Raw genomic sequence first — 25,385 nt, 5'->3', positions numbered from 1 at the left:
CCTGCTCTTTTAAAATGAAAATCATTTCAAACGTTTCATACTTTTAGAAGCCAAATTTAAGATTTTATATTTAATTATTTGATTATCTTTTTTTTCTGCGAATGTACAGTATCAAACCCTTTGCTACTGGAGAAGCCTCCAATTCATCACCTTCCAGTAGGTTGACCTACATTGGCTAACTGGGTCTACCCTGGTGGCCAGGGACTATACTGGTGGACAGGGACAATACAAAGCCTGTTAACTTTGTGTAAAGGGGAATAACCCAAACTGCAGGTATTTGTGTTGACAGCTAGGGGACTATAATAAGGGGATACCATCACTCAGTAGAATGCGTATTGGGTTGTGGTCCGCAGCTATAAGTTACTATCATAATGAGACTGATGATCTTCCATGTTAGTTTTCTAGGAGAGAGCGCAACACAGACCATCATAGTGTAAAGAAGATTGTGGGCGCTAATTAATATTTACAATCTTGTAGTGGTTAGACGTATCTCAATCCAATATTTTAATTTGCTAGATTTCCGCTGCCTGGGTGAAGGTAAGGGGATCTCAACTCCCTAAAACATATACAGTTAATAAAAAAAACACCCCAGCGCAAAAAAGTGACCATCATAGTGTAGTATATTTTAGAACAGATTTAATAATAGTAAAACAAATGCCACCTACTCACACATTGATCTTTGAGCGAGCGCATACAGTTAGTACAATCTCCCCCTGTGCCGGTGTCTTCCCGATCAGGAAGATGCCGGGAACGGACCAATGTGATGTGGCGCTCTCTCCTTGTTCTCTTTCATAAATGTTTAATGAGATTGGTCAAATCTCTTGACAGGAGCAGCATCAGACCCTTCAGTGGAACATAGGACAGTTCATGGACTCATTTAGAAGTTGTATATAAGAACTTGAACCCTTTTGTTTTCTTAAATGCTGGCGCCAACACAGCTCTCTGGAAAGCCGAGTCCGCGCTGACCTCGTGCCGACTCCACCAATCGCAGGCTGTGCTTCACGTCTGCCTGCGGTATACAGAAGGAGATCTGATAGTGGTGCGCAGAGGCAGTGCTGGAGCTCAACACTAAATCAGTTTATCAGGGTGCCGCCAAGCCTGGCAGCATTCAGCAGTATGCATGAGCAGCACAAACCGGGCCCGGGGAAGACACCTTCAGAGATCAGGTAAAGGCTCTGCTCTGAGGGTCTTGTTTCCATGGGGGCAGCTGGATCCACAGTGTCCTGGGGCTTTAGTGCTACCAAACAGGGATGTGAGTATGATGTGGCACTCCACTGGTCATGTTCTCTCTTATTCCAGCCACCAGGCCTCTAAAAGATTGTAGGGCTGTATTTTATACCACTCGCAGTGGGTGGTCATAATCCACAGTATTACACTTCACCATGCATACAGTATTTTTATGGACATATCAAACATGATACTTAAATTCTGCCAGTGTTGGGAGCAGCTGGACATACAAGAAAACAAATGTGTGTCCTGTCCCTTACAAGAGATGAAGGAGAGAGCAGGGAGAGGACCAATAAAAGTATTAATCCAATTAGCTTGCCAAAATGACAAAGTTCATCTGCATTTTTTTTTAAGAAGATGAAGCACATGTAAAACTAGAGTAATATTAGCACTGGAACAAAACTGCAATAAAATACTAAAGCCTTCAATTAATTAGTTCCCCTGTCATTTACCATTCCTGTCTCAGTACATGAGACAACTTATTTTTTATATATTTTAACTATATCAGCACAGGCACCTCAAGCACTGATTGATTTCAAATCCATTGTCCTATTTGCTGGTTTAAGAACTTCAGATGTTTATTTTTTCAAATGACCTTTAATGGCTATTTTGCTCATTATATTCTTCATTGTGATTTTTTTCTGTTAGTTCATTTTTGGGTGACAATACAGTACATGCATAATAAAAATGGTTGGTCCCAGTGAATTTTCTCAAAGCTACATCAGTATTTCATTGGTGCATCGCTGGAGTTGATACGTACAGTTTTCTTTTGAAGTTATATATGTTCTCTGATACACGCGTAGATACTTTGTATATATGTATTACCCAGCAATAAAATATATTGTACATTCTGAAAATAAACACAGAAAGAGGGTGTTGCCTAGGTGAGTTTTTTCCCCTTACTTCTCTGAGTCCTGTCCACCATGAAATAGCAGAAATCTAATCGTATAAGTGCTACTTATCTTTGGTTCTTCTCCATCTCCTGTGATAGATCAACTCACTCACCCCATTATATATTTATGACTTCATCTTACACGGCACAACAACGGGAAAGGAAAGCATTGACCACTGAATGTTTGTTTACATTTTTGTTTGTGACGGGTGTATTGTTATAAAAATAATATATGACCTGCATTATAAAAAATAAAAAAAAGCATTGTAATATGTATATATGTGTGTTTTCTGTGCATGGTAAAACTACTCCTTATATAATCTAGAACTCTTAAGAAGTCATACCAGCACTGGATGTATCAATGATGAAAAAAATATGAATTAATGTTTCATAATACACCCGGTAGCCCAATGATCCCCATGGAACATTCTTCAAGGGCTCATTTTGGAACCGAAGCAACAGGTTACGGGAGGGGGGTGGGGGGTATTATGGAATATTAAATTATAATTTTTAAAGTGAAACTTCTTTGCTGGCACCTACACAATTTTCGCTTGCACAAATTAACTTCATGGTAACGAAAGTGGTGTAACGGAAGTGACGTGGGTGGCCTCTGTTGGCTGCGCATGCGCAGAGGCATTCGGCATTCTGCACGCATGCCCTGAAGCTTCTGGTGCACGGTGCGCATGCGCAGAAGGACACACACACACACACACCATTTCTTGTAGATGTATAATAGCATTATGTAAAAAAATTAAATAAAGAAAGGCCATCTGCAATGAAAAAGAGCCGATATATACTATATATATATATATATATATATATATATATATATATATATATATATATATATATATATATATATATAAAATCAAAAAATAAATAGATGATACCGTTCTGTGGCTAACGAAATGCTTTTATTTGTGCGAGCTTTCGAGATACACTGATCTCTTCTTCCGGCGATGTTACAATGAATGAAGCAAGGATAACTTGAAAACATCTTATCCTTGCTTCATTCATTGTAACATCGCCGGAAGAAGAGATCAGTGTATCTCGAAAGCTCGCACAAATAAAAGCATTTCGTTAGCCACAGAACGGTATCATCTATTTATTTTTTGATTATTGAAGCTCGGCTAACACGGTACTGATAATATATATATATATATATATATATATATATATATATATATGCACACAGTCATGTGAAAAAGAAAGTACACTCACTTTGAATTCCATGTTTTTTCATATCAGGACATTATAACAATCATCTATTCCTTAGCAGGTCTAAAAATTAGGTAAATACAACCTCAGATGAACAACAACACATGACATATTACACTGTGTCATGATTTATTTAACAAAACACATAGCTTTTCCATTTTGGCTTTATTTTTGTTAAATAGACCTGCTAAGGAACAGATGATTGTTATTATGTCCTGATATTTAAAACCATGGAATTCAAAGAGGGCGTACTTTCTTTTTCACATGACTGTGAATAAAATATCCAACACTATAATGGTCACTTTTTAGTGCTAGGTTGTTTTTTCCATTAGGATAAAGAACAGAAAAAATGAGAAGCGCAAAAAATTAGGGAAAAGGCAAACAAGCCACTTTATAATAATAAAAAACACACAAATGGTGATCCTGAACCTTCTTGCATATCTGGCTTCTGTTAGTTCACAAATACAGACGAGTGTGACTGTGTTTATGGGTTCGTGCCCACATGCGGCCGCGGTCCCACAGCAAATTCTGACCTTAAACCTTTTAGAAGGGAGAAGTCACGGCTGGAGATTGTTGTGCTGTGGCTTTTAGCCTTTTTGTAGCCAGGGCCGCCAACAGAAATCATGGGGCCCAGGACAAATGAAAGGAGCAGCCCCCCCCCCCCCCCACAACCCATAGCGCACCTACCACGAAAATAATTTTTTTAGCGCACAACTTTTACTTAACTGTTTTCTTGTTATTGTAATATGGAAAAAAAACATTACATTGCAATCTGTTTATTTTAATATTTTCAACAAAAGACAAAGATACCCAATGCTACATCCAATGTGACAAAAAGCCTGGGGGAATTCAGAATGGGCCTGAAGGGGGTTAAATATGGGCCTGGAGGAGGTTTAATAAGGGCCTGGCGAGGTTAAATATGGGCCTTGGGGGGATAAATATGGGCCTTAGTGGGTGGATGACTGAGTGGGTGGACGGGTGACTGACTAGGTGGGTGCCGGACTTTTGCCTTCGCTCCCCCCCCCCTCCGTCCCATCTCCAAACCCACCAGTGCAAAGGGAAAAAGCGGGCTGGAGGGGGACGCGCTGGGTCCAGCACCCACCCGCCAACTTTGCCCCCCCCCCCTTCACGCCTACCTCCCGCCCCAGGCAGCAGCCTCGGGGACCGGGGGATGCCAGTTTTGCACCCCTGAGCATACCTCCTGCCCCTTGCAGCAGCCGTGGGGATCGGGGGCAAGAGGGGGGGCCAACGCGCCAGACGGAACCCCACTGGGGGCCCGGCCGTGACTGGCAGTCCCCCTGTTGGTGGCCCTGTTTGTAGCATGTCTCCAGGAACATTATGCTAGCTTTGTAAATGTAAAAGTAGAAAAGGAACAGGGTACACATCTAACTAAAAAAATATATAAATATTTCAATTCAATCAAATTACAGACCATCGTCTTGAGCCCTGCCATTCTATTCAAAACACTACTTAGCGCTGAGATTTCATTAAAACCAACATACATTTATTTGCAGTTGTTTGTGTGCCTCAATCTTCCCTTTTTAAGACAAATAGTGATACCCACATATAGTAGACATATCCTAATGGAAACATTATAATAAAGCGTGCATTTTGATATATTGCCTCTGCTCTTGAAGGGTAGATACATAGGTAAAAAAAAAGTACTTTCTCATATTTTCTAAGTAAAATGTGACCCATGAAAGAAAGCCTTGCAGAAGTTTTTAAGCTGACTTACAGTAAAATAAGGTTTAAGAAAGACATACGGGTGCCTGTTAGTGTGGGAAGTACCCCAAAAAGTCTTACATCTGGTAGAGGCAGTGATGTAGCAAATCATGGAATGGACAGACTTGGTAAGCCAATGGCCATTTACGTCTATGTTTTAATATGCATTCATATGCAGCCTTTGGTAAGTACTGGGTCTCTAAATGCCATACATGACATTGCCAGGGGAGTCAGCAACACATTGCTTTGTCCCTAAACCAGTGACGGAATTAACACTTTCATTTTCTTTAGCTACAGTGTAGAAGATAATGCTTGAATCAAAGATGGGTCAGTGTGTTTAAGCAAATAATCTTAAACAAAGTATGTTTAAGCAAAGAATCATAAAGTACAGTATGGTAAAACCGAAATCAAGCAGGCCTCCCTGGTGAGAAAGGGGTTAACCCTATATGTTTTCAAACAAGTAGGGTGTTCTAAGGCATAAGGGATCTATAATCTGTAAGTGATGTAAACTAACTAAAATATACAATACTGTATGTCAATATGACAACAGTCAATCATCTGAAGATTTTAATATTTTAATATTTTCTAGAAGCTTATAAAACAGATTGAATAATGGCTTCCAGTTATTAGACAATGGATAGAGTATTTACAGGCATCCGGCTATATCTCATGACAGTGGAATAATCGCTTGCATTGTCAGGTGGGTCTTTGACTTATCAGTGGCAGATCTACAAGTCACTGATCGTAAATACAAGCAATTATGGAAATGTATTCTGCTCGTTGCAGTTTTATCATGTTCTTCTCACTTATTGGATTCTTTGCAGAATGAAACAACTTTTTTTTTTTTTTTTTTTTAATAAATCCACAGTGAAAAATGAAACGTCTGTTGTCAAACAAGAACTTCCAAGATCACATCCGGTGTTCCTCTTTACGTGTGATTCCTTGTTTTCATGATTTCTATGCTACAGGTTGTATTTCCAATGTAAAACTAAGTCCCAATGAATCGATTCCTTTGTGTTCAGCGAGCAGTCAGCGTCAGAATATCTCTAATATTTAGCTGTGGTGGGGTTGCTGTTTATGAGACTGATGACGTAGAGAGAGGATATCGCCACAAGCTACATGTGTTTGATTAGGCACTTCACATATGTAAATTATATAGACATATCAAGTATCCTTTCTATCTTTAGCGCCAATAGAAACGATCTCTATATAGTTTCTAACACCCAAGTCAGCTCTCCTTCTGAAAGAACATCCAGCCTTCCAAACAGCCAGTGAGAGAATGGAAAGCCAGAAATAGAGGCACAGATCAATAGATTTGACTAAGAAAGCGTTTGCATTCTCAGGGGTAGAGATCATTGTGTTTCTAAGTGGCTCAGAGATATGATCCCTCGCCACTGTGAATGGAATGGAAACTGGATGCCATCAGAGGGAGATGCTAATACGGTGAGGTAATATGGTGAAGAATAGAACCGTGGAAGGAATGAAATTCTGCCCAATTAATCTTAAAATAAGTAGAAAGCACAAGAAAAACGGTACTAATGAAAAGAAGTATGTTCTGTAAATTGCTTGTACTCTAAATTTTGGCCATTTGCATTTTATTTGACATATATAATAAGCTATAGTTTTTCTTAAAAACAAAGCATGGCTCTAAATATGTCATAGACTGGTAGCTTATTTTATGAGATGGTTGTGTGAATTCATTTCCCCACAATTAAGCCGAGATAATAAAATGCCTTTTGCTTTTTACAGTCAGAGTTGGACTACAACAGTGCACTATAGCTCTATAATAGTATAGTTAGCAGCCGCTGATTGTACAAATAAGAAACATATTATATACTAACATGCAATACACCAACAATATTCTACTAATCTGCTGAAGAATTACAAAGAACTCACCATTTGCACAGAAATACCACACTAATAGGTTTGGAATTAAATTATTTGGATAAGTGGCAAGGTGACGTTTAACAATAAATCAGAAAAGGTTCATGTTTCTAACGTTATTTTTTTATTACGTTAATCTCTCTCTCTCTCTCTCTCACTCTCTCTCTCTCTCTCTATATATATATATATATATATATATATATATTATATATATATATATATATATATATAGAGAGAGAGAGAGAGAGAGAGAGAGAGAGATCCCAACATGTGTCTATCTCAGGCTCTAACTCCAACCCCTTGGATATCACCTGTGGTGTCCCGCAAGGCTCTGTTCTAGGGCTCTTCTCTGTGTTTTGTCCTGCTACGTTAACAAATTTTAATGTTAATACTACTGTATTGTAGCAGGGGGTCTCCGGAACAGAACCTTGTTGATTTGAGGTCCGGGGACCCCCTGCTTCCCGAGATAGATACCGTCACCCCATAACGGGCCTGCATCTCGGGAAGAAGGGGGTCCCCGAACGTGAAATCAACGCGGTTCTGCTCTGGAGACCCCCTGCTCATCTACACAAGTATTACAATTTATATTAAAAACTTTTGATCTCTGGCGAGATTTGCGCAGGGAGAGGCGGCTCTCACTGAGCAGCTCTCTCTGCAGCAGAAATAAATCGCCGGGTAAGGCCTTTTCAGAGAGGCGATCATCACGCTACCAGCTACTCGCCAGTTTTGCACATTTTGCTATCACAGGTAATCGGGGCTTTCTGAATAACGTGATAACAACGCTTTCAAAACTGGCGGTGTAAATGGCCCAGCAATTTTTTTTATCGGGACTTATAGCATAGGCCCCATAGGGTTTTTTCTTCTAGTTCTATTCCATTTATTGCTATCCTTGCTTCGGTGAGTTCTCGGATTTATTGCAGAAGGTCTTGTGGCAAAAATAGCAATGTCTGTAAACCATTGATTCCTTTTTTCCCCAATTTAATGTCTTCGCCAATTCTTCAAGTGCTGCAGTGAAAAACGTTGGTGACGTTGTGTCTCCCCATCGCACTCCCTTGCTAAGCTTTATCTTGCCTGTATCTTCATGTAATCTACTGGTTGATGTCGCTTTCTCATAAATATTCCTTATAACAGGGATGCGGAAACATTTTGAGTCGCTGCCCCCTGCCTGCTCTCTCCCCTGCTTGGACCCACCCGCTCTCCGGCATCTCTCTCTGTGACGTCACGACGCCATTTGATGTCGCAGCATCATTTGACGTGTCAGGAGACGCCGTAGAGCAGGTAAGAGGCAATTACAGAGGCCCCGCGATCTCACCTATCAATCATTTTAAATGTTGTCAGGAAGAGCGTGGGGCCACTGTAAGCGTTGCACCCCCCTTAAAAAATGTCGCACCCCCTCAGTTTGCACACCCACGCCTTACAATATATCAATGTACGATTCATCAACACTTTGTTTTCTTAAGGTATTTCAAACGGCGGAGGAGTAGACATAATCAAATGCTTTTTCATAATCTAATAAAGATGAGTGGTAGATTGTATCAATTACTTCACATAATCATTTCTTGTACAATTTGTATGTGGTCCATTGTGCTCTATCCACTGCAAATCCTTCCTGTGCTCTAGGATGGACAAAGTCCAGGATCAAAGTCAAAATCTTGTAAGTGATTAGAAGTAGACTGATTGGTCTGTAGTTCTTGAGGATGTCCCTTTGTCCTTCCTTATGGATGAGGAGAACTATGGTATTGCTTAATTCAGTGGTTTTCAACTGGGGTTCCGCGAGCACACCTCAGGGGTTCCGCGGCCGCCAAGGGGAGACAGCCGGGACAATGCTCACATGCTGTCCCAAGCCTGGTGGTGCGGCGTCACCTCCACATAGCAGTGACCCCATAGAGTGATTTGTTTCTTGATAATGATAAGTTGCTGCTTCGGCTGCGTTAAAACTTCGATAGTTTTCTTAACCATATCGCAGTTAAATGTTCTTAAAATGTCAGTTGCACGCTTGCGGACAGTCTTGCACAGTTCTGTATATTACTAGTGTAACGGGTATTCCCCCCCCCCAGTCGCAGATATAGTGTGGGGTGCAAGGGAACAGACAAGGTTATCATAGGTGTGGTGCATTACCTGTTGGCTCACAGGAGGGCTGAGCTTCCGCCACGGGGAACCTGGGACATAACACAAGACTAACGGTGATCACTTACATAATGCAGCGCCTCCACCTGCGATGGCTCCCGCCAAAGGGGGAGTAGTTCCTCGCAGGACAATCACTAATAATAACATACACAGTGGGGTATAATAACTAATGACTTTACTAACATGCATGGAGAATATCATCACATCAATCATAACCTGTGTCCCTCTCACGAGGAGACACTAACAGTGACGTCTCGCAGGACGATTCCCCAACACTAGGTGATCCCACCCAGTGTCCCAAGAACCCCACCCAATGTCCCGTACTCCTACAGAGATAGTCAATGGGTGACTGCGCAGTCACTAAGAACCTCTAGGCCTGTTGGTGCACATATGATGGTATAATACCTGCCGAGCACTCCGGTGCTCGGGTCAGCAACAATCTTCTCAAAGGGTCAGACGTGTGATGAATCCGTCTGATCCTCCACCCGAACTCCTTGCACGTGCGAACCGCCAGGGGCGATCCTATTCGTACGAAAGTCTCTGTGGACCCCAACGTGGGTCCAACCGCTCCACAGGAACAGCAGCAGCCGCTGTGTCCCTATCTATCTAAATGGTACTAACGTGACAGGAACCCTAACCTAGGGCCTGTCCCTGTAGTACAGCAACCTGTAGTGGCTTGGGGAACTCCTATGGCCTGCAGGGGGTAATGACCTGTCCCACTCCCCTAACTACCCAAGTCCCTTCAGCCTCACTACTTTCTAACTAGTCCCAGCGCCTACAGCAGCAAGCTGTAGCTCACTGGAGGCTGCAGCCAACGTGCTGCGCAACAAGGTGCCTGCCTGTCAGACCTCACAGCACTAACAGCCGTGACTCTGACAAGGCAGCACTCTATGCTAAGGGCAGCGTCCCTATCTTGGGCCTCCCTCAGCACTTACCCACTAAACTAGTGGGGAGTTGGGGCCTACCTGGGGTGTAGGTACCTATATGGGGCAGGAGCTGCACTCGCTCCCCGCACCCTTCCTTCCCTACAGCTCCCTGACTCCAACTCTCGGTAACCTTCCTTTCCCAGCTCCCACTAATATAAGTGGCAGGGTCCCTAACCTGAGGGCTGCCCCTGGCAACACTCACCTTACTGGGGAGTTGAGCTATCTCGGGCCCTGGGGGTGCTGGCCTAGTACAGGGAGTCCCCGACTCCTGTACCCTACCTCCTTCCCTGGGCTGCTCCGGTCTCTGACTGCCTAACGTGCTGCAACTGACAAAAACCCTGTCTGCACACAACATTGTTGCAACTCTGCAGCATGAGAATCTGCCAGCTCTATTGGCTTCAATGCTGCCTGTGACAAGGGTGAAAGTGCAATCCCCAGAGGCTGCTGGGAATTGTAGTTCTTGGTACAGCTCTTTTCTATGGGGACCGCGTGCGCGATCTTTACTGCGCATGGCGAAGCTCGTGCCACAACCAAGAGGGCGGTGCCCGCCGGGAGAAGTCGCCGTCTCCTTCCCCCACTGCCACAGGGGTAAGGCAGGGGGCAAAGGAAGATCAGGGGAACCAGGGGTGACCCCCTTACACTAGTGTTGTTCTTTCTTCTTGTCATTGCTTCATTTCATGAGGCTTCCCCAGTTAGTGCTTTGTTTCATCTGATATTTTATTACCTTGTTTCATGTTAGCGGTTCCTCTATTTCCTTCTGTGCTGCGCTTTCAACTACAATCTTGATCCGTTTTTCCTAATTGTTTGATAAATAAATTAATATAACTGAGCTAACCACTATATGTGTTGCTCATTGACAAAGAATGGAGTAACGCAGCTTACCCTAATTCGTGCTATTTCTAACTTGCAATATTTTAGCCACATTAGAATTTTAAATTATGGCGTGAGACTAATAAGCAACACACTCGAGGCACAGAGCCCTGTGCTAAAGTGACCCGTGGATAAGTGATATGGAGTTAATCGTTGAGTTTAATTATTAATTAGTCACATCTACTTAGAAGTTATGTTCATCTGCAAGCTCTCATTGTATTCCTTCCCTCTCCTCTGCAGGTATGCAAAAGTGCCCCATCTACTCGATTGCAATTCTGTCTGCGAATACACCACACCCTGTCTTTAATTGGTATGCAAAATTGACCCATCTAGGTAGTGTGCTAATCAGAGGGTTGTGTAGTTTTCTGTGGGAGGTAACTTAGACGGGGCCTATATATTGGGAATATCTCTGAAGCCAACACGGCGACGGGTTTCAATGCCCTGTGTTAAAGTGACCTTTGGATAAGTGATATGGAGTTAATCCTGGAGTGGAACTGCATTGGACTGGAGGACATCTTCTATCAAAACCTCAGAAAGACACAGCTCTCTACAATTGACATTCTGAAGCATTCTCACGCATAGTGTACATTGTTTATTTTTCATATCCTGTAGTTTAGCGCTGCGCAATCTTTCCTGCTCGCGCCCCCCTCCTGCTTCCCTCCCTGCCCGCGCCCCCCCCCCCCTCCCTTACCGCCTCTCCGGCTCCCGGCGTCAAATGACGTCGCAGGGTCACATGACATGTTGCCATGCCAACGGGATGCATCGCCGAAGAGAAGGTCAGTTAGTTGCAGAGGCCTCACGCGAACCCCCGGCATTAATTTAAATGCCTTGGGGGAAGAGTGCTTGACCCCTGCAACCGCCCGCGCCTCCCTGAATAATTTTGCCCCCACCGGGGGCGCGCCACCCAGTTTGCACACCGCTGCTGTAGTTCACCCTTATCCTACTGTAACTTCATTGTCAGGGCCCAGCCCTCACTCATCTCTCAACATCCTCCTATCACTACGACCACTGCTATGGCTCCTCTAATATTTATATTTGCCCTATCCTCACTTCTTTCCAAACAACACTTTTATTTCCACCGTCCTCATTATTCCTCTAACTCCATTCATATATCTCCATCTCTCCTTTCTTCTCCACTTCTTAGTTCACATGATCTCCTTTCCTATCTGTGCCCTCTGACACTGCGATAGATAATAGTCCAGAAAAGGATATCTGAGGCTCCAAAAAATGCTTGAACACCATATACGTAATACATCTTCTTAAGCCAATAAATGGATGAAGTATTCCTTTGGTATGTACTCATCAATGTGGAAAAAGGGTCTGGTAAAATTCGGAGTTAGCACGCACAGTACTTAGAATGTTTGAACAAACAGATATAAGCAAATCCTAGATATAAAGGTGCACCAGTTTTCTCCTAAACCTTTTCACATGCAGCTTTCCCCCTCCACTTGGGTTAATGCATAAATATGCCAAAAGGAGCAGTCTTTTTACTCACTTCTTCCATGCGAACTGTGTTCTGAAGATTGAGTAGCTGAAGCAGGAATACTCAGGTGTGCGATTCCCGTGGATAGATGCAGGAAAATAAAGGAAAATAGCGACGCAACACCATCCCATCAAAATTGAAGAAGAGGGTGACCAAAAAGTTCAAAAATAACTGGTTTATTGAGACATGTAGTACAGAGGAATACGGCCTACATGTTACACGCTGTGCGCTTGTTCATGGACCGTGTTTCCACTGTACTACGTGTCAATAAACCAGGTATTTTTGAACTTTTTGGTCACCCTCTTCTTCAATTTTGATGGGACGGTGGTGCGTCGCTATTTTCCTTTATTTCCTTCTGACACTACGCATGATTACCTCGTCCTCTAAAACACACCCCCACAAACACATTCTCTTTCTTTCCATGGTTCTCCTGACCTTGGAGCCTGCGAGGATGCTCTCCTTCCCTCTCACAACCCACATATAAATAAACACACAACAAAGGGTCTGGAGGTACAAAGGCCGCGGCTTTATTTACACAAATAAACCCTGGTAAGTTCCAACCCTGCCAGCGTGCTCTCCCCCCGGGTAAAGGCTGATGGCACCCCAACCATGGCCCGCAAGACTCACCAAGCCAGGCGCCCGATGGCCCGGCCGTAAAGCGAGACTGGGCCCAGGGAATCAAGCACAAATGAGCCCTGCCCACTCGCTAACCCCCAAGCCGGGCGTTCGTTGGCACGGCCGTAAAGCGAGACTGGTTTCAGGGAATCACGCACAAATGAGCCCTGCCCACTCGCTACCCGCTGCCACCACAAGGCTTTAAGGGTTATCTGCACCATAGAGCCCCCGCTGGCAAGGTTAACGCACACCTACCCTCCCGCACCCCCAACAGCCGCCGTGACGTAGGCAACACATGCCCTGGAATGCCCACCCCAAACATGGCAGACATAGTTACATCGTTTATGAGGTTGAAAAGACAAACATCCATCAAGTTTAACCTATGCTAAATTTAGACAGATACTTCATCCTGTATCCTCACCTACAGTATTTTGAGGAAGGCAAACAAAAACCCCAGTGATATAACGTCCAATGATCTTTCATAAGGGGGAACATTAATTCCTTCCTGTAAGTTTGGGGCCTCTTTAACGGTTTTACCTTTTCCGAAGGCATTTCCTCCTGCAGGGTCCCATCATCCTGACTCCACTATGTCAAATGGCGTCACATGACGTCATGATGCCATGCAGTGCCATGTTGCTATGACAACGGGACGCCCTGTGGCACCACATTGTCAGGACAACGGGACGCTGCATGGAGCCGCAATGTCACGTGATGTCCCATTGTCATGGCAACACAATGCCATGCGATGTCGCGGAGTCATGATGACGGGAAGTTGTGGAGTTGCCAGCGGAGAAGGTAAATGATGGGGCCCTGCACCGAGCCCCGCAAACATCCCATCCGGTCCTGGGTTCAGCTCCAGAGACCCCTGCTTCAATCCTATGTAACAAAAAAAAAACAGCCAGCGTGGATTGTCACTTTAAAGTGGAATGAACTGCACCTATATTGAGAAATATGACTTTAATTTCTTCAGGATAGCTTCAGAGAGTTGATTGTAATCCCCCCATTATTTTATCCCTTCTTGACCTGAGAATCCCATAATGCAATGCTTCACCACAAAGCACATGCTCCTTTAGTTTTTACTCTGTTGGACCAAAGTTGCTAACAGGCCAGCAGATGGGAATACACATTCAGACATTTTCACACTGTAGATGTACATTTAGTTGGCAGCTAAATGTGTGGCAATAAAGGGGTTGAAGGCCTAAGCTTCCAGACCTGTGCAAAAAAAAAACCCAGAACCAAACAACATCTTCAGCGGTAAAAATGTTAGGTTTAGGTTCTTTTAAAACCCATCTAGAAAGGCAAACAAAAAGTAATGCCATAAAAGGCACATAAAGGCTGGCAATAGCAGGTGTTATGATAAAGATATTCATCCCTGGTAATTACATATAAGGATTGCTTTCAGTTGTCTTAAAATGTTACTTCTGTTGGTATAAATCATGCCTGTTTACTTTTATTGCACATTTTGACTGTCTCCTCGCGACAAAAAAATGCCTAAGATGCTGCAAAATGCCTTTTCAGGGAGCATCAATATAACAGAGCATGACAGTACAGTTTTATTTAGGCGAAAGCTGTGCATATGGGTGTAGGAGCCAAAAATATTGATTCCGTCCTTAAGCATATGGACATCCATATGGAAAAAAAGGGTTTCCTGGCCAGAAAAACGGAGTTGCATTTTTTATCCCTATATGGTGCATTTTTCCCCCTCTACAGAACAATGCTGTGAGTCTGCAGATTATAATACTATAAATTCACATGCAAATTTCTCAGACCGTACCAGTGTTATCATCTTTATTAGATTTGCAAATACTGTAGTGCTTACAGATTTTTCTTTTTTTTCTCCCCCGATTCCCTTAATCCTTTTCATCACTTAATAGCTCTGAAAGTAATGGATTTTTTTTTTAAAGCGAGACTTATTACAAACAATCCTGTTGCTTTATCTTTTCGTCGTCGCTTTGTCAAATAAAACGTTTTTTTTTTCTTCTTCTGAATTTCTAAAAAAATCATTACCCAGAGATCTTGTATTTCTAAGGCAGGGGTGGCCTATTCTAGTTCTCAAAAACCTGACTAACAGGTCAGGTTTTAAGGATATCCCAGATTCAGCTCAGAGTGAGCCACCTGTGCTGAAGCGGGGACTGATTGAGCCCCCCGTGATAAGCCAGGGATACCTTTAAACCCTGATATGTTGGTGGCCATTGAGGACTGGAGTTAGCCACTCGTGTTCTGCGGGAAAGCACTCTTCTTCTCTGTGTCCAACCAGGCTTGTTAGTTAGAACTACATTTTTATCAGATTTATACACCCAGATCAAGTCGGATTTATCAAGGGTCGGCAAGCAGCGGATAATACACGACGATTTATTGATCTGTTAGATTTGGCAAATATTGAGACTACTCAAAGTATGCTGTTAAGTCTGGATGCAGAAAAGGCATTTGATAGGATAGACTGGCCATATTTGAAAGAGACGCTTGCGGCATTCGGCTTTGGAGATCGGGTGAGCGAGGCGAATCTATCGCTATACTCTAACCCAACAGCCAGGGTCGTTCATCAAGGCTACCCCTCTCTGTCATTTCAAATAAAGAGTGGCACGAGACATGGTTTCCCATTATCCCCTCTTCTCTTTGCCCTTTGCATCGAACCACTGGCGGCACAAATCAGAGGAAACCCTGACATCTCTGGGTTAAACGCATATTCCCAAACCCATAAGGCGGCCTTATACGCAGATGACATCCTCTTGATTATCACAAAACCCCTTACTTCCCTACCAAACCTATTCGATCTACTCTGTCGTTTTTCTAAGATCTCCGGCTTCAAAATTAATCAATCCAAGTCAGAGGCCCTTATTATCAATCTCCCCAGACACACAGAGAAATTATTAAAACTGAATTTCAAATTTAACTGGCAACAAAATCATATAAAATACCTGGGTGTCCACATCGCCAAAACTGTCAAAGACGTGTACAATGCAAATTACCCCAACCTGATTCGGATCCTCAAATCGGATTTACAGAATGGACATCCAAAAGGATATCCTGGATAGGACGTATCCATAGTGTCAAAATGAACCTACTCCCCTGTATATTATATCTCTACCAGACTCTTCCAGTGCCACTCAGATTGAGGGACCTACTCTCACTTCAATCGGAAATCTCCAAGTTTATATGGGGAGGTAAAAAACCGAGAGTAAGTAAAATAAACATGAAAAGGCCGGTGTTGGCTGGCGGCCTAGCAGTACCCTGCCTGGTATCATATTATAACGCGGCACAATTAAGCCAAATTATACAATGGAAATCTAACCCGAAGTTGAAGAGGTGGGTGGAAATAGAAAGCGCTGCTTGTGCGCCTCTAGAATTAAGCAGCTTAATTTGGTTACCTAAAACAGCGCAAAAGTTCGCTATCATGCCGCTCTCCTCAATGACTAACTCACTATCAATCTGGGAGGCTACGAAAATCAAACATTCCCTTACGACAAAACATACTATGATGACACCCATATGGAACAATCCTGATTTCGCTTCAGGTCTATCGGTCGGTAATATTTCAATCTGGAGGCAGTAGGGTTACAATCGGATGAAAGATCTGGAGGGCCACGATAGAAAAATCAAAACGTTTCACCATATCAGGCTAGAAAAAGAGATTCCCCACTCAGAATTCTTTAGGTTCCTCCAGATCAGGGCGTTCTATAACAAATTCGCCCCATACCCCTTATTGACATCTTTCGAAAAGCTCTGTCTGGCAGAGACCGACACGAAGGGACTCAATCACAGCTATACAAGGAAGTGATCAGTTCTGGGGTACAAGATCAGCGAGTACCCTCATTCCATTCTCAATGGGAAACAGACTTAGGAGAGAACCTAGAGGAGAAAGAATGGAGCGCTATATTCATGGCCACTGCTAAGAGCTCCATATGCACCACTCTTAAGGAGAACGCATATAAGGTCCTAATGCGATGGTACCTCACCCCATTGAAATTATCAAGGTTTGTGCCGCCAGTGCGGGGGATCAGCCGACCTGTTACATATGCTGTGGTCCTGCCCACGGATCTCTCCACTATGGGAGACAATTAGACATTGGATTCAGAGACTGTTTGATCTCACAATACCCCCGGACCCGTGGCTGTTTCTTCTGAACAGGCCATTGGCGGGCCTCACCAAAGCACACCACAAACTAATTGCCCATTTTGCAATTGCAACGCGGTGCGAGATCGCAGCATTATGGAAACAATCCGATATCCCAACCATCCCAAAAATTCGGAATAGATTATGGTTCATTTGCCCGATGGAGAAGTTAACGATCTTAGTTAACGACACTGGCGACAACTTTCTAAAAGTCTGGACGCCATGGTTGGCACAGACAGATATCCCGGGAATTGAGAGGGCCTCAATCTGGCTATGATAGCTATAGATGCGTTCTCCTTGGGAGGGGTCCACACACAGTACCCTAACAATCCAAGGTCCTAGATACCAGCGCTATAAAAGCAGCAGTCAGAGATGCGACCCAGCCCACAGGTGAACGCGACGATCGTCTTCACACTCCGAGATGCAACCCCAACCACATCACTTCCTCTACCTCATCCCTAATCTTACCCCCCTTCTCTCTACCCCGCCCAGACCTCCCCTCTCCCCCCCCCCCCCTTTTTTTTTCTTTCTGTGAGTCTGTCGCGTCTCCTCCTTTAAGTTGGTTTGCAAATGTCTGTTTCTCCTCTTCAGGTTGGACGGCCTGGACTATATGACTTTGACCGATTCATTCGGAAGGCCGGGTCCTGATGTACAGTAGGATTTCCTTACTACTAACTCACTCGTTTAAATATTGTTTACATATAAGGCAAAAAAGTATTCTATAATGTATTCTATGCTGTTGTGACTCAATAAAATTTAAGTTATAAAAAAATAAAGAGAACTACATTTTTATATGGGCCTCAATTTAGGCCAAAAAAAACAGTTTATTTTCTACTTGGCTATTAATGGAAAAAAAAGGGATCCAAAGCTCCAAGTGACTAGGGACTTGAGAAAGACCTATCTAGGTCGAAACATTGTGTGGCACAAATAAATTAGCTTTAATATAAATCCGTTGGATCCCTTTTTTCCTGAGTATTGCTTGGAATAATTCTGACAGGTACTTCTTGAACCAGCAGCACCGGTAAACTGTATGTATTTATATTTTTTCATTGTGGGGTGCAGCATATCTTATTGCATATACAGTATTAATGGAACAGTGCATCCTCTATGCCCCCCTCTTTTTTATTTAGGGGACCTTTTGGTTTCCGCGATACATACAGGGAAAGGTAACGTCTGTACTTCCATTTATTTAAATCATCCGCATTACATGGCCCAATAGGAAGTTTCTATGGCTTACTATTGGCCTGCATGGGGGAGATTTAAAAAATGCCATTTTGTTACCCCTGGGGGGGAAACATACCGGTGCTACAGTACTTCCAAAATGACCTTGATATGTGACCTATGAGAAGATTTAATTTATTTATTTTATTTATAAAATGTTTTACCAGGCAGTAATACATTGAGAGTTACCACTTGTTTTCAAGTATGTCCTGGGTATAGAGTTAAGATGACAAACAATACATGGTTACAAATACAGTTACATAAGTGAACAGGGTATACATTATATACAAGACATTCCATGCACAGTAAGAGATAATATATGTTATATGCGTATGTAACAGTTACAGACCAGATTAAAATGTGAGACAGCTTTAGTTTTGAAAGAACTTAGACTGGTGGTGGCTGCGAGAGTCTCAGGTAGATTGTTCCAGTTGTGAGGTGCAAGGTAAGAGGAGGAACGGCTGGATACTTTGCTGAACCTTGGGACCATAAACAGTCTTTTGGAGTCAGATCTCAGATGATAAGTGCTGCATGTGGTAGGGGTGATATCAATCATATCTTAATTATTTTATTCTAGCTCCGATGTGTATATAAAATGTCTATTTTTTTATATTGAGGCTACCTTGCAAAAATGGGGTGGACTGCAATCAAATAATGTGTCAATGAGTAATTCTGATCACTATAGGTATATCTCTCAGATTGAATTAACAATCGATTAAAAACCACCTAGTTTGGAAGCACAAGATGTCATCAGTGTAGCTCCTAAAAGTCTAAACCTTTACCCGGCTTTTGCCTTACTGACCTGTCTTTCATCTCCAGCAAGTGGAGGAATCATTAAGCTTCCGTCTAATTATTACTAGCGATGATCAAAAGCAGTTGTTATTTATGTCTTTCTTGTTTCACACATTGAGTTCTATTCTGATATAAGTGTGTTACACTAAAACTTCCAGTAGTTATTTATCCAAGAGGTAGACCCATATATGGACATATATTGGAATTGCTATAAAATAAAAACACAAAGCATTTAAAATAGCAAATAATATAACCTTATGAGTGCCCTAATGCCAACCATTGGACATCACAAGGTGACCCATGTGACATCCTTTGGACATTATCGGAACTGAAGAGAAGGACACAATGGCCCATATTTACTAAGAGGTTCTATTCCTTCTGGTGCTGGAAGACAACTTACAGCCTGTAAGAGATGTGTTCAGAAGTACACTAATGGAGACCGTTTAGGGTGAAATTAAAACATTGCTTTATTGAGCCTGTTCCTTTAAACAATGCACAGCACAAAACATAAAATAAAACCTACTCCATTTTGGAGAATAACTAAACAGTATATGCCCTCACTATCTGTGGCTGGCCAGTTCCCAGTCCCAAAACATATAATATATTTATCAGGGAGTAATATATAAGAAACTCTTATCTGGCTGTGCTGGTTCGGCATATTCCGTTCCTCCAGTGCAGGCGTTGCAGTCCAGCCGCTCCGAGGAAGATAAGTCTGTTCTTAGTGTGTCTTGTTGTCAGCACAGCCTTTGTGCTCAAGACATCATCTTCTCCTCATGTTAGCCCAGTTGTGTGTTAAGGAGTGTGTCTAGCAGTTTCCCACAGAAGGCTTTTTTACAGCTCTGATTAGCCAGACGGAGACTGGTTAATTGCCTGGCTGCAACTAACCAGCTCCCTGCTGGATCACTCAAACCTCTGAGGCAGCTTTATTTAAAACAGGGATAAGTCCCTGTTACAAAGCCATATTCAAGTAAATGTGTCTTAAGTAAGGTATCTTAAAAGGAACAATGTCAAGGTGTGGGTCGCAACTATCTAATTACTGCGCAAGCATTCAAATGGTCGCAATGCAGGACAATCAGCAGCCCTCTGGTGCTGCAGGACACTTCCACCACTCACATACAAGCAAGTTTCTGAAATCTAGGGCTAACTTTGAACAAATATCACAGAATATACAATTACGTCTGTTATCATTAGGAGCCCATTCCCAACCAAGGGAAGCAAGAAATATGTTCTACAGAATGTCTTTCACACAGCTTGTTTGACACAGATAACATATACATGTTGAAAAGCAATTACATGATTGAGGCATACATCTCTTTTACCTATATCCTGTATTAACCTTCAGGGTGCCCCTAACGGCACAAGGTAGAGTATTATAATGGTTTTCATGGATGTCAGCCCATATTTGCTCATCTCTGTGGGGTAATGGAAGAGGAGAACTTCCTCTTCCATTACTGAGGTCAGAAGGCAGATATGATCTCTAGACGAGCAATCACGTGGTCACAGTGCAAGAAGGTCCATGGCATTCTAACGAGTGGTCAGTTTTCTCAGGATTACAAGTACCACACTTTCATTACTGTTACTGTACCCCAATAAGTTTAACAAGTACATTTTAATTCACCGCAGTGCAACACATTATAAGCGCTGATTACCAGAGAGGGGGGGAACGACCAGTGCAAAAGACAGTCGAAATTAACACTTTCAAGGTTAAAAATAGCAAGAAAGCAAGTTATATGAACACAGAAACGGCTACAGATTGTTTTTATGTGCCACCACAATGAACCTGGATTGAAACACAAGATGATTCATGGCTGTCAATTCACAGCAGCTACATCTCATCAGCAGCATTTACATGGTTCCTTAATCAAGCTTAGTCTGGAAGGCTCAAAAAAAAAAAAAAAAGACCTTGTCCAAAGCTATTGCTGTAAGGAAAGACAAGATTCCTCTCTTCGTTATTTCCGAGAGAGGATTCAGAGCAGGATAGTCACTGCTTGCCAAACCAGCACATGTTTGCAGAGACAGTGCGGTCAAGTGGTCAGAAGCCGAGCTGATGTTAATTAGCAATGAAATGAGGAATGAACTAGCATTAGCCCTGAGACTAATCAATGGGAAAATCACTCCGAGCAGGCAGCTTAATGAAGTACTATACAGATGTTTATTTTTAGTTTGTTTTCAGCGCAACAACAAAATCCCTATTAATTAGAAGGAAAAAAAATCTTTGTTTAATGTATTTTTTTTCTGCAGTTTATTGTGTACTGTATTTTCTTTTCCTTGTTTGCCTTTTTGCTACATTCCACAGTTGTATCCAACAATTATGCAGTGGTTGTATCCAACACAATATGCAGTGGTTGTCAAACCGACCTATAGGGAACCCCACGGGACTATGTTTTGTGGCACAATCAGGGGAGGTGCAGACACAATATTTACATATGATTGGGATTTGATTGTAAATTCATTGTCTATCTCCCCCAAAACAACTCAGTGGAAAGATAGAGGGGGGAGTACTTAAGAAATACAGTGCCTTAGCACAGCGGTGCAAAAACTGGGGGGGGGGGGGGGTGGAAGGGTAACAGAGGCCTGTGCTGAGAGCGCGAGGCTTCTGTAAATTTACTTACCGGCTTCAGTCCACGCGACTCCATGGCAACGCAGTGTCAAATGACGCCCATTACCATGGAGACATGACATCTAATGACGTGGCGGGTCACATGACGTGATGTCACATGACCCTGCAGCGTCACTTGACGCTTCATTTGAGGTAAGGGGGGGGGGCGCATCCAAGGAGGAGAGCAGGCGGGGGAGGGGGGCGCAGCGCAGGAAGTTTGTGAACCCCTGCCTTAGCATACACCAGTGCTGTGACATTCTCATTCAGATTGTTGCATCCTGCAAAGCTGACTTCCCCCCACTCCTATTAACAGAGACAATTTAGATTAATACTCCCTAAATGTGTTACTCCCCCTTGCCTGTAAAAACAGATGTTTAGAATGTTCCATTCAACCACAATTCATGGATAAGTTAAGAAACATATTCTCAGAAACACACAATTGTTATCACCTTAATTAAGATTAGTTTAATTAAGTGTCACCTTCCTTTTTAAGTGATTGGACAGTTTCACATGTACGAGATTCCTAGAAGTCAAAAGAGCTCAAGTTCTCTTCCCTGAAAAGATTTACAACACCAACTTAGTAGTTTGTGTGTTGTTTATACAATAGATTACTGCCCCCCCCCCCCCCACCCCCTCTCACGAGTCTATTCAACTATGGGGGTTGGGAGGGGAAAGAGTGGAGCTGTCTATCTCCAGGCTGAACAGGTGTGCGGGATACCTGGTAGCTCAGGGCCTCCCTCGCCAAGGTGTGCAAAGAAGTCGGGGCTTAGGTTATAAATATCCAAGGCCCCAGCCATAGGGACAAACAGGTCCCTGAATTTTCTACCCATCCATCCCCAGAAATGTATTATTTATGTCTAATTGGTATGTTTAAGTTTGTATCAGCAGGTACATCAGAAGAGCTGCAGTGAAACTGTCACGCCAGCCAGTTTAAGGGTGCCATCAAAATGCTAAGAGAAAAGGTGCCGGCTGTAAGGTCGGGCCTGTGGTTAAGTCCCCAGAAGCGATTGGGCAGGCTGGAGGTGCCAATTCTGGAGTCGGGCTGGGGCCCTGTCCAAGACAGGTGGAAAAGGCTGGGCGCCAGCTGTATCGTGGGGCCCAGACAACTACAAGGGGGGACTGAGAGTGGAGCACTCCCGAGCAGGACAGGGGAGACCAGCCGGAGTCGGCCTGTTAAGGGTCTCCCCCAATACTACTTGCAAGACACACAGGTCGTCTGCAAACATGGACTAGCAACTGGTTAGTTTTTGCATTGTGTTTTTAAATAACAATAAAGCTCTGACCTAATTTTACTTCCACTAAAACTGTGCTGGGTCCAATTTTTAGGTGGGGTAAAATTGAAGGGTTGGCGCGCTAAGCCTTTATTGCTTATCCTGTTAAAAGTAATTGCTTGGTGTCTGATCTGCTCACTGTCCTAACAAGAACCTGCCGGCTGAATCTGCCATCCTCTCTAATTCGTTTGAGACACGAACAAAAAGTTGCTGGCAGCCATTGGAGGATGAATTAAACCCCCCACGGCTGCACTGGGCAGCAGAGGCCTCATTAAATACTTCTACGTAACATTATGGGTTATTTATTAAAGTCTCCCTGCTGCAAACTCGGTGCAAAAAACTGCAACATAATTATCAAAGAAAATAGATCATTTAGAAACCAACTGGATTTCTTCCTTTGATAAATCTAGTGCAATTCAGTTCTGGAGTCAGACTTTAGTAAAAAAAACAAACGTATCCTAAAATAAAATCAAAATTATCGGTGATAACAAGCATGAACGCTATAACATATCCATAACAACTTCATACTTCCAAAAGTAAAGTATAAACCTGCTGAAACATAAAACAATGAGGAGTATCTATAAACAAAAGGCAAAATTCTGCTGCTAGAATAATTTCACTTTCTCCCAAAACAGTACCCGCTGATCTCCTCCTAATCCTTCTCCTGGCTTCCCATCAAGTTGCAGATCACCTACAAAGTTCTCCTCCTTTCTTCAAGGCTCTCCACTCATCTGCTCCTCCCTACATACCCCTTTTTTCCATCACAGTAAACGGTACAACCATCTATCCTGTTGCCAAAGTACGCTGCCTAAGGCTGCGCTTATAGTGCCAGAGACAGCGACGCGACGTAGTGTCAAATCAAATGCATTGCCGCCGTCACGTGCGCTTATAGTAAGCGCGACGCGATGGCGCAACGGAGCGACGGCTTGGTCGCAATCGCTGGAAGTCATCTCAATTTGATTTTTCCAGCGACCGTAGTCTGACATCGCCGTCGCGTCGCCGGCACTATAAGCGTGGCCAAAGAGTGACATTTGACTCATCCCTGCAAAAAAACAGCACCAAGTTTATAAAAGGTAAAGAATCCCATTTTAAAAAAAAATAATTTTTTCTTTGATACATTTGGTCCAATTCTTTTGCATTGATTTTGCTCCAGTTTTGCAGCCAGGAGACGTCAATACATGGCCCCCATTTTCATCAAAATGTAGTAGTCATCGTATCTGAACAGTATTTAACTTGCCTATTTAGAATAATTACTAAGATTGTACAGTGGCTCTGTAATTGTGCACAATTAAGATGAAAATGTTGAAATTCACATATGCAACATTACAAAGTAATCCATGTGGATTAATGAGCCCACGACATGACCTGCTGCTTGTTCCACTTACTTTCCCACAGGAAGTAACTCTTTGGGGCTGGGCTGCAAGGATGAATGTGCAAGATATTGAAAATCTTGATAGGGGCTGATACTGGACATTTAACACCCTCATTTTTTCTTTTAGGGAAATATTTAAGTTGTAAAACAAACACCTGGGGTAAATATCATAATTATTTCTAATAAGGGATAGGTTCTTTTTCGAAGGTTTAAACTATCAATGCAGTTAAACTCATTAATGCCCAGTATTTGGCTACTTTATAAAAGGCCAGCACTGTAGTGGTGATTTCTCCGCGCATACAGTAGAGGGAGATTCAATATGATTCGTGATAGCACAACACGATCCAGCGAGTCCAACCTCTGTTAAATTTAGATCACAGAGACTCATCCTATATGTGTATTTACAGTATTTTGATCCAGAGGAAGGCAAACACACAACCCCAGTGAAACATCATCCAATGAATATGGGGAAAATAAAATTCCTTCCTGACGTCAAATAATGATTTCTCCATGGATCAACATCCTTCCCATGTTACAAGGCAAGATTTTATATGTTGTACTGTCCTTATGTGTGCACCACTTTACAGATTAATAAAGGTTATTTTAACTGATCACGATGTTACACTATGTCTGGTTCTAGAGTGCTAACTAGCTGAGTTCTTTCTCTCTAATTATTGACTCATTCCCATGTTAACTTATTTAGTGTATCCCTGTATACCTTTCCTTTCTAAAAAGATGTCCAACCTGTTTTTTGAAGATATCTACTGTATCTGCCATCCATGAATAAGGAATTCCACTTTTTAACTGCCCTTACTGTAAAGAACCCTTTCCTTTGTTGCTGGTGAAATCTCCTTTCCTCCAACCTTAAAGCTGCAGTTCAGGCTTTTTTTTAAAAAAAAATGATAGATTTTTTTTTTTACTTCAATAGTTTTATTTGGGCAATCTCTACTTACCTAAAGAACTGCATAGTTGCTGGTCAATTCGTGCTCCGTCTATTGATCGGCAAAGTTTGGCGACATCTTTAAATATGGGGAATGTATTTCCTCTGTTTCT

At 42.7% G+C, this 25,385-nt stretch overlaps 1 protein-coding gene across 4 annotated transcripts in view; it reads right to left on the bottom strand.

Moving 5' to 3' along the window:
• The window catches only part of ESRRG (estrogen related receptor gamma), a 768,405-nt gene that overhangs the window by 482,531 nt on the left and 260,489 nt on the right, over positions 1 to 25,385 (bottom strand). The window lies entirely within an intron of this gene.

This window comes from Ascaphus truei, chromosome 4 (genome assembly GCF_040206685.1).
Source record: "Ascaphus truei isolate aAscTru1 chromosome 4, aAscTru1.hap1, whole genome shotgun sequence".
NCBI lineage: Eukaryota > Metazoa > Chordata > Amphibia > Anura > Ascaphidae > Ascaphus > Ascaphus truei.
This window is presented reverse-complemented; position numbering and strand designations above follow the sequence as displayed.